The following is a 13,977-nucleotide window of genomic DNA, read 5'->3' on the forward strand; positions in this document are numbered from 1 at the left end:
TCTTGATATGGTTTGTTTCAAGCAATCACTAAAGGCAGATGTCTATACAGAAGTGACTGGAAGGGAATAGATGATGGTGAAGTGGAAAAAAAACTAATGGATTGATCATTTTGTGTTTATAAATGGAAAAGTGAAAATGTTTTGCAACTGTGGAGCAAAGAAGAGATGTATTTGAGATCCGATTTAATATTTACAAAATGAATGTGTTTCAAGGTCATAGATGATAGTCAATGAATAGTTGGTAATATTTCACGATGTTGCCCATTTCAGGTATGTTTAGCTTCAAAAATAGGAGTATGTGAAATAAAAATTTGTTTTGCCATTTTTAAATTATTAGGAATTCTAATAAAACTCTTATTCACGATCTCTTTATTTCTCTGTAAATTATTTGTGAGATAAATTATTAAATGAGTCCACTGTACCCTTATGATTGGTGATGACTATTATAATGCAGCAGGCACTTTCCTAATCCTGGAATATCAGGAGGACTAAACATTGGCCTTTTATTTTATTTTTAAATATGGAATGCTTCACGAATTTGCGTGTCATCCTTGCGCAGGGGCCATGCTAATCTTCTCTGTATCGTTCGAATTTTAGTATATGTGCTGCCGAAGTGAGCACAACATTGGCCTTTTAGAGAGACAAGGTGCTAGTGGCTAGCATGGTAAGTAGACTTTTCAGGCTAAGTAAATGAAACAAGTAGGCTGGTATTAAATACAGGAAAATTAAAGCAATGTATAAGAAAGGAAACAACATACTACTACTACATGGTCATAGGATGAATTTTACCTTAACCTGAGAAAGAGGATGGAGGGAGAAGAAATTGAGATAGACTGTCATAAGAAAGCAAATACTCTTTTACTTTATTAGGAATTTAGATACTAATGTGTAAAATAGATAAATCCAAGGGTACCTGGGTGGCTCAGTCAGGTAAGCATCCTACTCTTGATTTCGGCACAGGTCATGATCGCAGGGTCCTGGGATTGAGCCCTGCTTGGGCTCAGTGGGGAGTCTGCTTAAGGTTCACTTCCTCTGCTCCTCTGTTCCTCTCCTTGTGCTCTCGCTCTCTCTCTCGCTCTCTCTCTTGCTCTCAAATAAAAATATGTTTAAAAAGTAGATAAATCTGTCAGGAGCAGAAGGAACATTATTTAGAAATATCCAGATGAATACCAAAAGAAATAGCTAAAGACTCGAAAGTGTTTGCCTCTGAAGAAGTGTGAGCTAAAATAGGGAGGAGAGAACTGCTATTTTATATGCTTTTTTAGTATTAGATCTTTGAAAACCATATGCAGATATTACTTTGATAAAAATTAATAATAAAATATGAAATTATCCCTTTAATGAGAAAATCTAGCTGCTGGTACGTATCAAATGAAGTTGAAAGCACAGGGACATCTATATTTGAGGTGAGGAACTAACAGTGATGACTGGAGGGAAACCAGAATATTGGCTTAGAAAGACATTTTATAGGGAGATACTATAGGATGGTAAGACCTGGCCAGTTTGGATAATGAGAATGAAGCATTGGGTTAAGATGAAAATAAATCTACATTTTGAGCCATTAATAACAACAAGGAAGAAAGTATTTGAGCCAGTTTCAATTGTGGTTGTGAAAATGAGCTTTTCTTTGGATGTGTTATGTTTGCAATGACCTATAATCATCTGTGTTATATCCTGTAGGCAATTATAAATGTAAGCCTGGACATGTTTGGCCTTAAGATTTGGGGAAAGATTCAAAGAAAATATGACCCCCAGTATAATAAAAATGAATTGTTGTGGAGTGACTTATTTTACCAAGGAGGGAGTGAATAAAAAATCAGATATTGAAGAAAATGCATGTGCTTATACACAAAGTTAATGATAGGTAAAGAAAACAAAATAGACTTAGGAAGGAGACTAGGAAGTGTAAAACAGAATTAGAAGGATGATTGAAAGACATGGTTTCCAGATTATTATTATAGCACTTACCAAATTTATATAGCTGTTAAGCCTTCTCTAGAAACTGACCGTATCTTTTGTAAAGTAGCATCTTGATTGAATTTACATGTTATATACATGCTTGTCATTTTACAAATACTTCAAATGTCCATGGTTTATTTTCCTTTTTTGTCTTTTGTGGGGGTGATGGGAGTGGGGAACAAGCACCATAGTGGATACCTTTTTTTTTTTTTTTTTAAGATTTTATGTATTTATTTATGAGAGTCACAGAGAGGCAGAGACTTAGGCAGAGGGAGAAGCTGACTCCGGGATCATGCCCTAAGCCAAAGACAGATGCTCAGCCACTGAGCTCCCATAGTAGATACCTCTAAAAGAAGAAAATATAGCTCCCATAATCCTCCCGTATTGTTTCTGTTGATAATTTTTCCCTTTCTCTTCTTGTCACTTTGTTTAATACAAGGTTTTTTTTATTTCTAAATAAATACTTCTTAATCAGGTAGTTCATTGACAGATCTTTTGAAGGGATTGGGAAATGAGAGAGAACTCCCTGTATGTGGCTCTGTCTGTGTGTCTCTTTGAGATAATAGAAAAGCCTTTATGTGGAGATAACTTTGCAAGAGCTCTGTATAACCCTGTGCTAAGCACCTGTATTTATTTCCTCTTTCTTCTTCCTCCTCTAACTCTAAAAAAAGAAGAGCTAAATCCCCATTTATCGTTTATACACTTTAAAAATATAGATTGTTTCTGGTAAATTTAATATGATTTAAAATAAGAGGAACAATTTGATGCCTAACTTGCAAATTGTTCTATATAAATTTGTTTTATTTAAACTATTGCCAGTTATACATCACAACATTTTAATGACTTAAAATGGTTTTGTGACCAATGTTAAATGGAAAGATATAAATAAGAGACAGAAATAAAGAGCAGTTTGAGAAGAATGCAAGTGAATAAAGTAGCTCAACCGTCAGGGGATTTGCATGTGGCATTGTATGTATTTCAAAAGTTTCCGTTGAAATAACAGATGCTGCTGATGAAGTTGGGAATAGTAACTTCATTTGTGGCTGCTTCAGTTGCTTATCCGAAGTGAGACAATCCCAGGGGGAAATCTGGTGTAATGGAATTAGACTCAGGAAAGGATATGACATAAATATCTGGCAGCTTCAATTTTGTGATCTTTATTCCGTAAACACTGGCTAGGTATATGTATGACTATCTATACATGTTTAGTTATCTTATATTTCATGTGGAACCTGTGTCTACCAAGTGATTTTATTCATTAGCAGGGATTTTTAAAGTATTTTTTAGTTCCTACAATTGCTTACTACAGAAATTCCAAGTCTTTCTGGTTTTTTTTTAGCCACTGAGAATTGTTGTTTTTTTTTTTTTTTTAAGTTTTTATTTATTTATAATCTCTCTACCCAACATGGGGCTTGAACTCATGACCCGGAGATCAAGAGTTACAGCCAAGTGACTGTAACTCATGACCGAGCCAGCCAAGTGCCCTAAGAATTGTTTTATTGAACTTGTATATGTACAGTGACAGCCCATGAAATTAGTTAATCACTTATTTACCCCCAGTTCAGAACAGTGTTTATTCACACAAGTGTGCATATTAATGTTTATCTTTTTTCCTTTTTTTTTTCTAACATAATTCAAAGTATGCAAGATATCGTGCTGATAAATGGATAGATGGATAAAACAGATATGTCCATAGAGGTCTGAGGAGAACTTAGATGTAGTGAGGGAAGTAAAATATTTATTAATATAGCTGTTAGCATAAGGTTTAGAAGTGCTTAATTGCCTAAGAGATAAATAAGGTGCTTTTAGGAAAGGAGAAAATACTTCTACCAGAAGTGAAATCAAAAAAAGAAATGTTATGTAAGTAATTTAGTAAACCTGAGTACCTGTGATAACTAAACAATCCTGCTTTGGAAGATATAAAGATAGAAATGACATAATTAAAGTCTAGGATGTTACAAAGTTGAGAGTGATCATCTTTGCTTTTGAAGGGTTATTAGGGAAGAGTTCAGTAGAAGAGGTAACACATGATTAGGGACTTGAAGACCAAGTCCTGGTTCCATGTGAAGTTGGGGACAGCTTGTGTCCAGGGAATACATGCATAGGCATAGTTGCAGAGAACAACAGGACACATTGAGGAAATTACTAAGCTTAGCTAGAGCACTGGGATCAGGAAGATGAAGCCAGAGAACCAGGTAAAGACAAAATCATGGAACGCGTTGTGTGGCATACAAAGGAGTTTTAAGTTTATCCTGTAGGCATCAAGGGACCATTTAGGGCAGAACGTATTCATGTATCTACTTTGGAAACATTACTCCATTTGTAGTATATACAGATATCAAATCATTGTGTTGTAAACCTGAAATTAATGTTATAAAAAATAAAAACACTCTAGTAATAGTGGAATAGAAAATGAGTTGTGGTGTTAGAGATAGTTAGAAGTTATTTTAATAATCTGGCTGAGAAGGCAGCCCCGGGTGGCTCAGCGATTTAGCACTACCTTCAGCCCAGGGCGTGATCGTGGAGTCCTGGGATCGAGTCCCACATTGGGCTCCCTGCATGGAGCCTGCTTCTCCCTCTGCCTTGTGTCTCTGCCCCTCTCTCTCTCTCTCTCTCTCTCTCTCTCATAAATAAATAAAATCTTTAAAATAAATAAATAAATAATCTGGCTGAGAAATCAGGTATCACTAGGCCAGTGTAATGGTATTGAGGCTTGATGGAGAGAGAATTTATGGGATTTGGTAAGTAATTATATGAAAGGTGAGAGGGAAGAGTTGAGATTTTTTTTAGTATGGAAAATACAGGAGACAAGTTATTGACAGAAGATACAGGGAGGAGAGAAGTAGGAGCTTTTGTCTGTTTTTAAGAGAGACAAATGCAAGGAGTGGGGAGAAAATGAAAAATTCATTTTTAATGACTATGAATTTGAGTTACCTGCAGGATGTCTAATCTAGATGTCCTGTAGGTCAGGAACTCAGGAAAAGATCTGGTCTAGAAATACAGATTTGGGAGTTCTCTCCATGGACATGTATGAGATAAGCTGGGACTAAGCATGCAGGATAAGAAGAGCAAAGAGTGGAGCATACCATGTAACCAGTGAAGGAAGAGGAAACCACAAAGAGGATAAGAACTATTTTGTTATATCAACCATGAGAATGGTAAATGCTCACAGAGGGCAAGTGAGAGAGAAATACTGAATATTACCCACATGCATTGGCTATGAGGAGCTCAGCCTTTAAAGGACATTCAGAACGGGTAGTCATGGAAATTAGTTAAGTGGAAATTGAGCAAAGAGGGAACCAGTGTTAGAGATCAAGTGTATAAAATGGGCAAAAGTACAGAGAGGAGAAAGCCCTGGGAGTGTTAATTTACAAACAGTAGGACCTTTTAGTTTAAAATATTAGGTGTGTGTAAAAAGATCATGTGGGTAATAAATTCAGAAATGTAGTATTATTAATCTGCCTTTAATGCTATAACTGCCAAGTTATTTAACCTCAGGTTATCTGGTGGGAGAGTTATTCACAACCTTCTTCATTTTTCTTTCTTTTCTTGACCCTTTCACTGTGTTTTAGAATAGTGAAAGAAAGCCATCTCATGCAAGTCAGTGTTTTGTTTGTATCCTGCAAGTGAGAGGATACTGAGAAGGCCCAAAATCTTGGTTCCTTAGGAATTACAGGTATATAATAACTAGTCCCCAGTTTTGAGCTAGGTCTATAGACTCACAAATTCTTTGGGGAGAAAACAGTTGCTAAAATTACAAGGAAGACCGTTTTGGTGATAGTCATCATTAAGTTAATTGCCCATTATTAGAATTCAGTATTTTTTTTGTTAAATAGTTAAATAACCCACTCCCTAAATAATAGTGGACTTCTTATCTTTAAAACTTTATTAGTCATCTTTCTGTTTTCTTATTTTTTAAGATTTTATTTATTTGAGAGAAAGAGAATGCACATGGGGAGGGGCAGAGGGAGAAGTAGACTCTCTGCTGAGTGAGGAGCCCACCTTAGGGCTTTATCTTAGGACCCTGGGATCATGACCCCAGCTGAAAGCAGATGCTTAACCGACTGAGCCACCCAGGCACCCCTCATCTTTCTGTTAAAAAAAATGAAATTTTCGTGGTTATTTTCTTAGCACAGTTATGCTTTTTAGATTGTTTCACCAAGAGATGCACATACTAGTTTGGGGTAAGTTCCTTAAGGGCAAGCACCATGTCTTAGCCATCTTTCTGTCTCCTACATGGTCTTTTATAATGAGAGATATTTAGTAAATATTTGTTGAAAATTAACTCGATACCACATTAAGTGAAAACATTTTACACATTGAGGAAAGTTGTATTTACATTTTTTTTTTTTTAAGTAGGCTCCACACCCAGCATGGGGCTTAAACTCAGGACCCTGAGATCAAGAGCCCCACACTCTACTGACTGAGCCAGCCAGCCACCCCACATTCACACTCTTAAATAATTAGTAGGGAAAATAAGGTTTTTTTTTAATATTTTATTTATTTATTCATGAGAGAGACACACAGAGAGAGAGGCAGAGACACAGGCAGAGGGAGAAGCAGGCTCCATGTAGGGAGCCCGACAGTGGGACTCAATCCCGGGTCTCCAGGATGACACCCTGGGCTGAAGGTGGCACTAAACCGCTGAGCTACCCAGGCTGCCTGGAAAATAAGTTTTTATATCTGATTTGCTAAATGTTAAATTCAGGCCCACTGTATGCTGAGAAAATTATACATAATCTTTTCAATGAAATCTAATGAAGTTTATAATTTTAGATGTTAGAAATTGAGATATCTAGAAAATGTAAGGAATCTCTGGCTTTCTTATAAGCAGTTATACGGATAGGCTCAGGAAAAGATTCTTCTTAGACCCTGGCTCTTGCACTGCAAATAACCAACCAGATGTGCTCAGCTGGTGATCTTTGGAATATATTTTATTAACTCCTATTTTCTGTCAAATTACTCCAAAAGTTAGAATCAGCTCTATAATTGTCTTTGGCTGCTCTTAGCAAAGGAATGATCTTTAGCGGTTCCACCTACCACAATATAGGCTAATGTAACTGAAGCAGAGCAGGAACTGTATTTCCTAAGAAATCTAGTCCAAACTCTTACATCCCTTGAAAAATGAACACAGTCTTATGGGTAACTAACTACATTAACACTACCTTTCACAAAAAGCACCAATTGCCATTTCTTGTAGAAAGTACACACATAAAAAAAGTGAGTATTTGTGTAATCATAACATACAGGGTTCTGGGGATAAAATATATATTTAAAACAATTTATAGACTCCGAATCACCATATAAATATGAGGGATGTTTACATTTATTACCATGTAGTAATAGAGAAAGAAAGTACATGTGTGTTTGTAATTGATAGCAGAATAGTTCCAGAAATTGGAGAAAATGTGTAAAATATGTGTAAGGTTATGGGTTTACATTTTTGTTTTGAAGGTTATTTCAGAAGAGGTAAAGTATTCTTGTTTTTGCCAAGTGTTAATAGAGAACACTGTAATACTGTTTTACTGTCTCTGCCTTCAGTATTACTACTACAGTGCAAAGAGGCCTGCTGTGCTGTTACTTGTGGAGAGCTCATGCAGTAAAAAGTAAAGGCATTTAAAGTTAAACCAGAAGACATGGAAGCTTTCTTAGTTGGAAGAATAGATTTAATATTAAGTCTTCACGTGTGTTTGAGGTGTAAAAGGTGTTTTATAAGTAACAATATTTAATTCTTAGTATTCTTATATATGAAAAGGTCTATGAAAATTCTTAGTAAAGGAATTAGCACACCTTCTATTCTAATTAAACTGTATTGTTTGCTGTATCCTTTTTCTTCTTCCATTCTGTTGCTTGTACTTTTTCTTTTTTACTGGTGTCTTCTTTCATCTCCATCTATTAAAATCCTATATAGGGCAGCCCCGGTGGCGCAGCGGTTTAGCGCCGCCTGCAGCCCAGGGCGTGATCCTGGAGACCCTGGATCGAGTCCCACGTCAGGCTCTCTGCATGGAGCCTGCTTCTCCCTCTGCCTGTATCTCTGCCTCTCTCTCTCTGTGTCTCTGAATAAATAAATAAATAAATAAATAAATAAATAAATAAATAAATAAATAAATAAATAAATAAATAAAATCTTTAAAAAAAATAAAAAAAAATAAAATCCTATATAGGACTTTTCCTTCCAGCTGTATTGTGTAAACTTAGACTAGACTTGCCCCCCTGACAAGAAATGATGAAATTAGCAGAAAAGGACTTTAAAGCAGCTATTATCAATGTACATAGAAGTTTAAAGGGAAAGATGAATATGGACAACAGGTAATACCAGACAGTGATTCACAAGAATATGGAAAAAAACAAGATGCACACTATAATCAACCTAGCTTTCTGCCTAGACATCTGCATCATGGTGCCAAAAGAGGGAACCCAAGCACAGGACTGCAGCCTCACTAAGATGAGAAACAGAGATCACAGTTTGGAGAGGCTAAGGAAGCTGTACTTTGTGGGGCAGAATACTGGAGGGAAGGAACTGTGGAGGGAAAGAACTCTAGAAATCTACATAGGGTTGCCCATGAACATTAAGGATGCTGTATTCCTATCTGTACACAGAGAGGTCCAGCTCCATTAGAATTGGACAAAAGCTGACGGTCTATAAGCTGAGCAACTCCCAGAACTTAACCCGAGTTCTTACTAGCCAAAGTGAAGAGAGTGTTGAATACCTGCAACATTTAATAGAAACCCCAGAAGGTACATCTTAGTTAAGTAAGGCTAAATTAGCTCTAGAGTAAAGCTACTGTGGACCTACCCTAACAAAACTTTAAAGGTCTCAAAAGAATCAAGCTAATATGGAATTTACTTAACTGTTTGTCAAAACAGAGTCTTACACTTGAAAATAAGAAAAAAATGTGAGACATTCAACAGTATACCATTTACAATAACTAGCATCTAAGAAAAAAAAAAATTTATACTAGGTATTCAAAGGACAATGTCACCCATAACCAGGAGAAAAATCCATCAAATAAAAGAAACCTAGAAATTACAGAGATGATGAAATTATCAGAAAGAACTTTAAAGCAGCTATTAAAAATATACACTGAGGTTTAAAGAAAAAGAAATATAATAAGAGAAATGGAAGATATAAAAAAGAACCAAATGGATCTTTTAGAACTGAAATATACAGTATTTGAGATAAAAAATTTTACTGGATGAGTTTAAGTACAAATTAGCTAAATCAAAGGGAAAGAATAAGAGTCTATTATGGACATTTATGCTGATAATTTCAACAACTTAGAAGTAATAGACAAATTCTTTGAAAGTCACAGATTACCAAAACTGGCCCATGCAGACCTAGAAGATGTGAATAGCTCCATACCTACTAAAGAAGTAGAGTTACTATTTCTATTACTATTTTTAAAACCTTGCAAGTAAAATTCCTGGCCCACAACAAAGAAAACTGCAGCCTACATGACTTCACTGGTGAATTTTATCAGATATTTAAGGAAGAAATAACACAGTTGTACACAAACTCTCCCCAAAACTTCACAACTCTTATGAGGCCAGTTTTACCCCAATATCAAAACCACACAAAGACATTGTAAGAAAAGTGTAAATCAGTATCCTTCATGAACACAGATGTTAAAATTCTTAATAAAATACTAACAAATTAAATTATATAGTATATTGTAAAGCATAATACATCCTAACCAAGTGGAGTTAATCCCAGAATACAAGACTGGTTTATTTGAAAATGAATCACTGTCATTCACCATATTAACAGACAGAGGAAAAACCATGGCGCCATCTCAGTTGATGCAGAAAAGGCATATGATAAAATTAAAAATGCATTCATATTAAAAACTCAGGAAAATAGTAAAAAAAAAAAAAAAAAAAGAATTTCCTCAACCTGTTATGAAAAATCTATAGCAAACAGTTTGCTTAATTCAGAAGGACTGAATTTTTCACCTTATTGGAATAAAACAAAGATTATCTTCTGTCACCACTTAAAATATTGAGTATTAGGCCTGGAAATCCTTTATAATGCATTGAGGTAAGAAAAAGCAATAAAAAGCATGCAGATTAGAAAGGAGGTGATAAAACTGTCTTTATTCACAGGTGAAATGATACTGTATATAGAAAATTGGGAGGAATCTACAAAAAGCTTCTAGCACTAAGTGAATTTAGCAAATTTGCAGGATGAAGGGGAATAAACAAAAGTCAACTCTATTTCTATAAACTTGTAATCAGACCTTGAACAATGAAGTTTTTACAAATAATTTAAAATTAATTTAAATGTTATTTTAAAAAAGTTTTTGGTAACAGAAACATGAACTACTCAGGGATAACTAGTACAATATATGCAAGACCTGTTCACAGAAACCCATAACACATTGCTGAAAAAAAGAAGACCAAAATAAATGAAGACATACATCATATTCATGTTTTAGAAGACTTGATATTGTTAAAGTATCTTTCCAAGCTGATCTGTAGTTGTAGCACAATACCAATCAAAATCCCATCAGATTTTTTGGGTAGGAACTTATATTCTATAATTTATACAGAAATCAAGGGCCCCTGGCTGGCTCAGTCAGTATACCTGTGACTCTTAATCTCACGATCAGGCATGAGTTCAAGCCTCATATCAGCTGTAGAGCTTGCTTTAAAGAGAAAAAATCAAAATGCAAGTTAAAATTTATATAGAAATCAAAAAATAGCCAAAGCAATCTTCAAAAAACAACAGAAAAGTCGGAAAGCTTACTCTACATGATTTTAAGTTTTTAAAGTAAAGTTGTATAGACCTATAACTCAATGTAACACACTAGAACTTCTAGAAGTTGACCCACATGTATATGGTCAATTGATTTTCAACAAAGTTCGTAAGGCAATCTAATGAAGAAAGGGTATTTTTTCAACAAATGATGTTGGAACAACTGGATAGGATATTCATATGAGGAAAAATGGGTAATAACTAAACATCAAAAGCTAAAACTATAGAATTTTAGAAGAAAACATAAAAAGTGCTTGCTTTGGTAACCTTGCATAGGGAGATTTCTTTGGGCATAGAAAACCATAAAGGGAAAAATTGCCAAATTTATGAGAACTTTTGCTTTTCTGAGAACTCTGGTTTTGTTTTGTTTTGTTTTTTTAAGATTTTATTTAAAATTCATGAGAGACAGAGAGAGGCAGAGACATAGGCAGAGAGAGAAGCAGGCTCCTTGCAGGGAGCCCTATGTGGGATTCATCTCAAGACCCCAGGATCATGCCCTGAGCCAAAGGCAGATGCTCAGCTGCTGAGCCACCCCAGCATCCCTGAGAACTCTGTTAAAAAATAATTGAAAAAAGCAAGCCACGCTGGGAAAAAATATTTGCAAACATATGTCTGATAAAAGACTTATATCTAGAATGTATAAAGGACTCCTGTAATTTAATCAAAGGAAAACAGTCTCCTTCACTCTCTTCAAATAAAAAACAACTCAATTTAAAAACAAGCTAAGGGGTGCCTGGGTGGCTTAGTTAGTTAAAGCATCTGAGTCTTGATCTCAGCTCAGGTCTTGATCTCAGGGCTGTGAGTTCAGGCCCCACATGGGCTCCACGCTGGGCCTACATTCATTCATTCATTCATTCATTCATTCACTCATTCATCCATTTAAGCTAAAAATTCAATTTTTTTTTTTTTAATTTTTATTTATTTATGATAGTCACAGAGAGAGAGAGAGAGAGGCAGAGACACAGGCAGAGGGAGAAGCAGGCTCCATGCACCGGGAGCCTGACGTGGGATTCGATCCCGGGTCTCCAGGATCGCGCCCTGGGCCAAAGGCAGGCGCTAAACCACTGCGCCACCCAGGGATCCCCCTAAGCTAAAAATTCAAATAGTTTTTTAAAGATATATGAATGGCAAATACATGAAAAGATGCTTAGCATCATTAGTTATCAGAGTAATGCCCATTAAAATCCTAATGCATTACTATATACACATTTGAAGACTAAAAAAGAGTTTCAGGTACTGGTGAGATTTTTGAAACGAGAATTCTCATATGTTGCTGATGGGAATATGAAATGACACAGCCACTTTGAGGCAGTTTCATATAAAGGTAAAGATATACTAAACCACATCCAATAATTCAACTCCTAGGTATTTTTCCAAGGCAAGTGAAAACTTCTGTCAGTTAAAAAGAAAGATTTTCACTAGAATATTTATTCCTGCTTTATTTACAATTCCTCAAAACTGGAAACAACCTAAGTATTATCAGGAGATAAACAGCTAAACAAATTGTTACATCCACACACTGCAATAGTACTCAGCAATAAGAAGGAAACAAAGTGCTACTACTATCCAATGACATAGATGAATCTCACAAATATTGAGAATGAAAGAAGCCAAACATAAAATAGTACACAGTTTAGGATTCTATTTATATGCAGTCCTAGAACAGGCAAAGCAAATCAGTGGTTGCCTGGTTGTGCTGCACATATGCACAAGGTAACATTTTGGGATGGTGGAAATGTGCTATATTTGATGGTTGTGGTGGTTGCACAGGTGTGTGCATTTGTCAAAATACATCCTGTATTTTTTACAGGGGTATATTTTATAATATGTAAATTATATTTCAGTAAAGTTTGCTGTATAGCACAATCTTCTGTGACTTTTTTCCTCTTTTCCCCTAAATTCAGACATTGTCTATTCTTCTTCTGAATTTACTGTAGAATTTTGTTTGTCTTCTCTTACTCCTTTCTTTTTTCTGTTGTCTCCTTTACTAAGTTATAAGCTCTTATTCCTCTTTGTTTACCCTATAGCACCTCGCTCATTATATAACCTTTCAGTATGTGTTTGTTGCACTGAGTTGATTTGATGCAAAGAAAGAGTCGCCAGCTATTGCTTTGATTACAATTCTGAACTGAAAAGAATCACAGATATTAGCAAGACAGGGCTATAAGGCAGCTAAGAGTTAATATTAGGCATCTTTAGGACAGTCCTAATTTTATACTTTAGGGCAATTGCATTTTTTATTTTATGGCAATGGGTAGTGAACACATGGAAGATGAGTGCTTCTGGGCCCTGTGGGAAGTTGTCTTTAAGGAAAGACATCCTGTGCCAGTTGCAGAGGCCTGGAGGACAATGTTTTTTATTTTAATAATGAATGAAAAATTGGAAGAATCTTAGAAACTAAACAGTACCAGTACCATGGATGCCATTTAATCCAACCCATTATTATGCAGGCCAAGTGAAGGTCAGTAACGTGCCCAGTGCCACACAGCAAATAAGAGATAAAGACTGAAACCAAGCCCTGTACCAGGAATTTAACAAAGTGGAGAATTGGCTGCCCGTAGACGTTCTAATGAGTTGCCCTTAGACAAAGCCTCCATTAGTTTGGGATTCCGAGTTAAGAAAAAGACAGGATAGATAAAAGAGAAAACGGCATGAGTCAGCTGTTATTACCAGGATCAAACCAAAACTGGAACCATGGATAGCACCAGGAGTTGGCTGATGTGTTCCACGTCTTTGTTCTGTTTACCACTGAGAAGTCTGATTTCATCTATAATTAAAACTTGTCTTGTATACCTGTTGATAAATTTTCTACAGTAAGAATATACTATAGCTTGATGAGTTAGTACATGACCTGGAATTCCACAGGAATATTTAAACAATCTAAATGGAGTCGGATCTTCCTATTTTGGACCTTTCCTTTTCTCACTGTTTAGTTCTTCGAATGTAAATTTATTTGGAATTGGGATGGTAACAGTTGCTATTTTGCATTTCACTGGTTTTAAGTTTTATTATTTTTAAGGACAACTAGGTAGTTTTTTAATTTCAGTGATTTTTAGTGGTCATTTTGAATTTTAAAGATGGAGAACAGAACATGCTCCTTGGATCTTTTTAATGAAAGAATGCCATTGTGGATGGTGATGATGCACAGCTATTTAATGTATTCTCCACTCTCCCTATATGGATGCAGCCTCCAAATTTTACAAAGGACATAATCATCAGCATAGCATCTCTGCTCTCCTATGGATTGGTCTTTTTATAAAGCA

The 13,977-nt window shown here is 35.6% G+C and overlaps 1 protein-coding gene and 1 non-coding gene across 4 annotated transcripts in view; one reads left to right on the top strand and one right to left on the bottom strand.

The window, feature by feature from the left end:
* Window positions 1-13,977, top strand: part of ZCCHC7 (zinc finger CCHC-type containing 7) — a 252,236-nt gene that overhangs the window by 184,223 nt on the left and 54,036 nt on the right. The window lies entirely within an intron of this gene.
* Window positions 515-621, bottom strand: LOC119874112. Its single transcript, XR_005367322.1, has one exon. It is a non-coding gene; the product is annotated as a U6 spliceosomal RNA (small nuclear RNA).

The sequence above is a fragment of the Canis lupus genome, chromosome 11 (assembly GCF_011100685.1).
Source record: "Canis lupus familiaris isolate Mischka breed German Shepherd chromosome 11, alternate assembly UU_Cfam_GSD_1.0, whole genome shotgun sequence".
Lineage (NCBI taxonomy): Eukaryota > Metazoa > Chordata > Mammalia > Carnivora > Canidae > Canis > Canis lupus.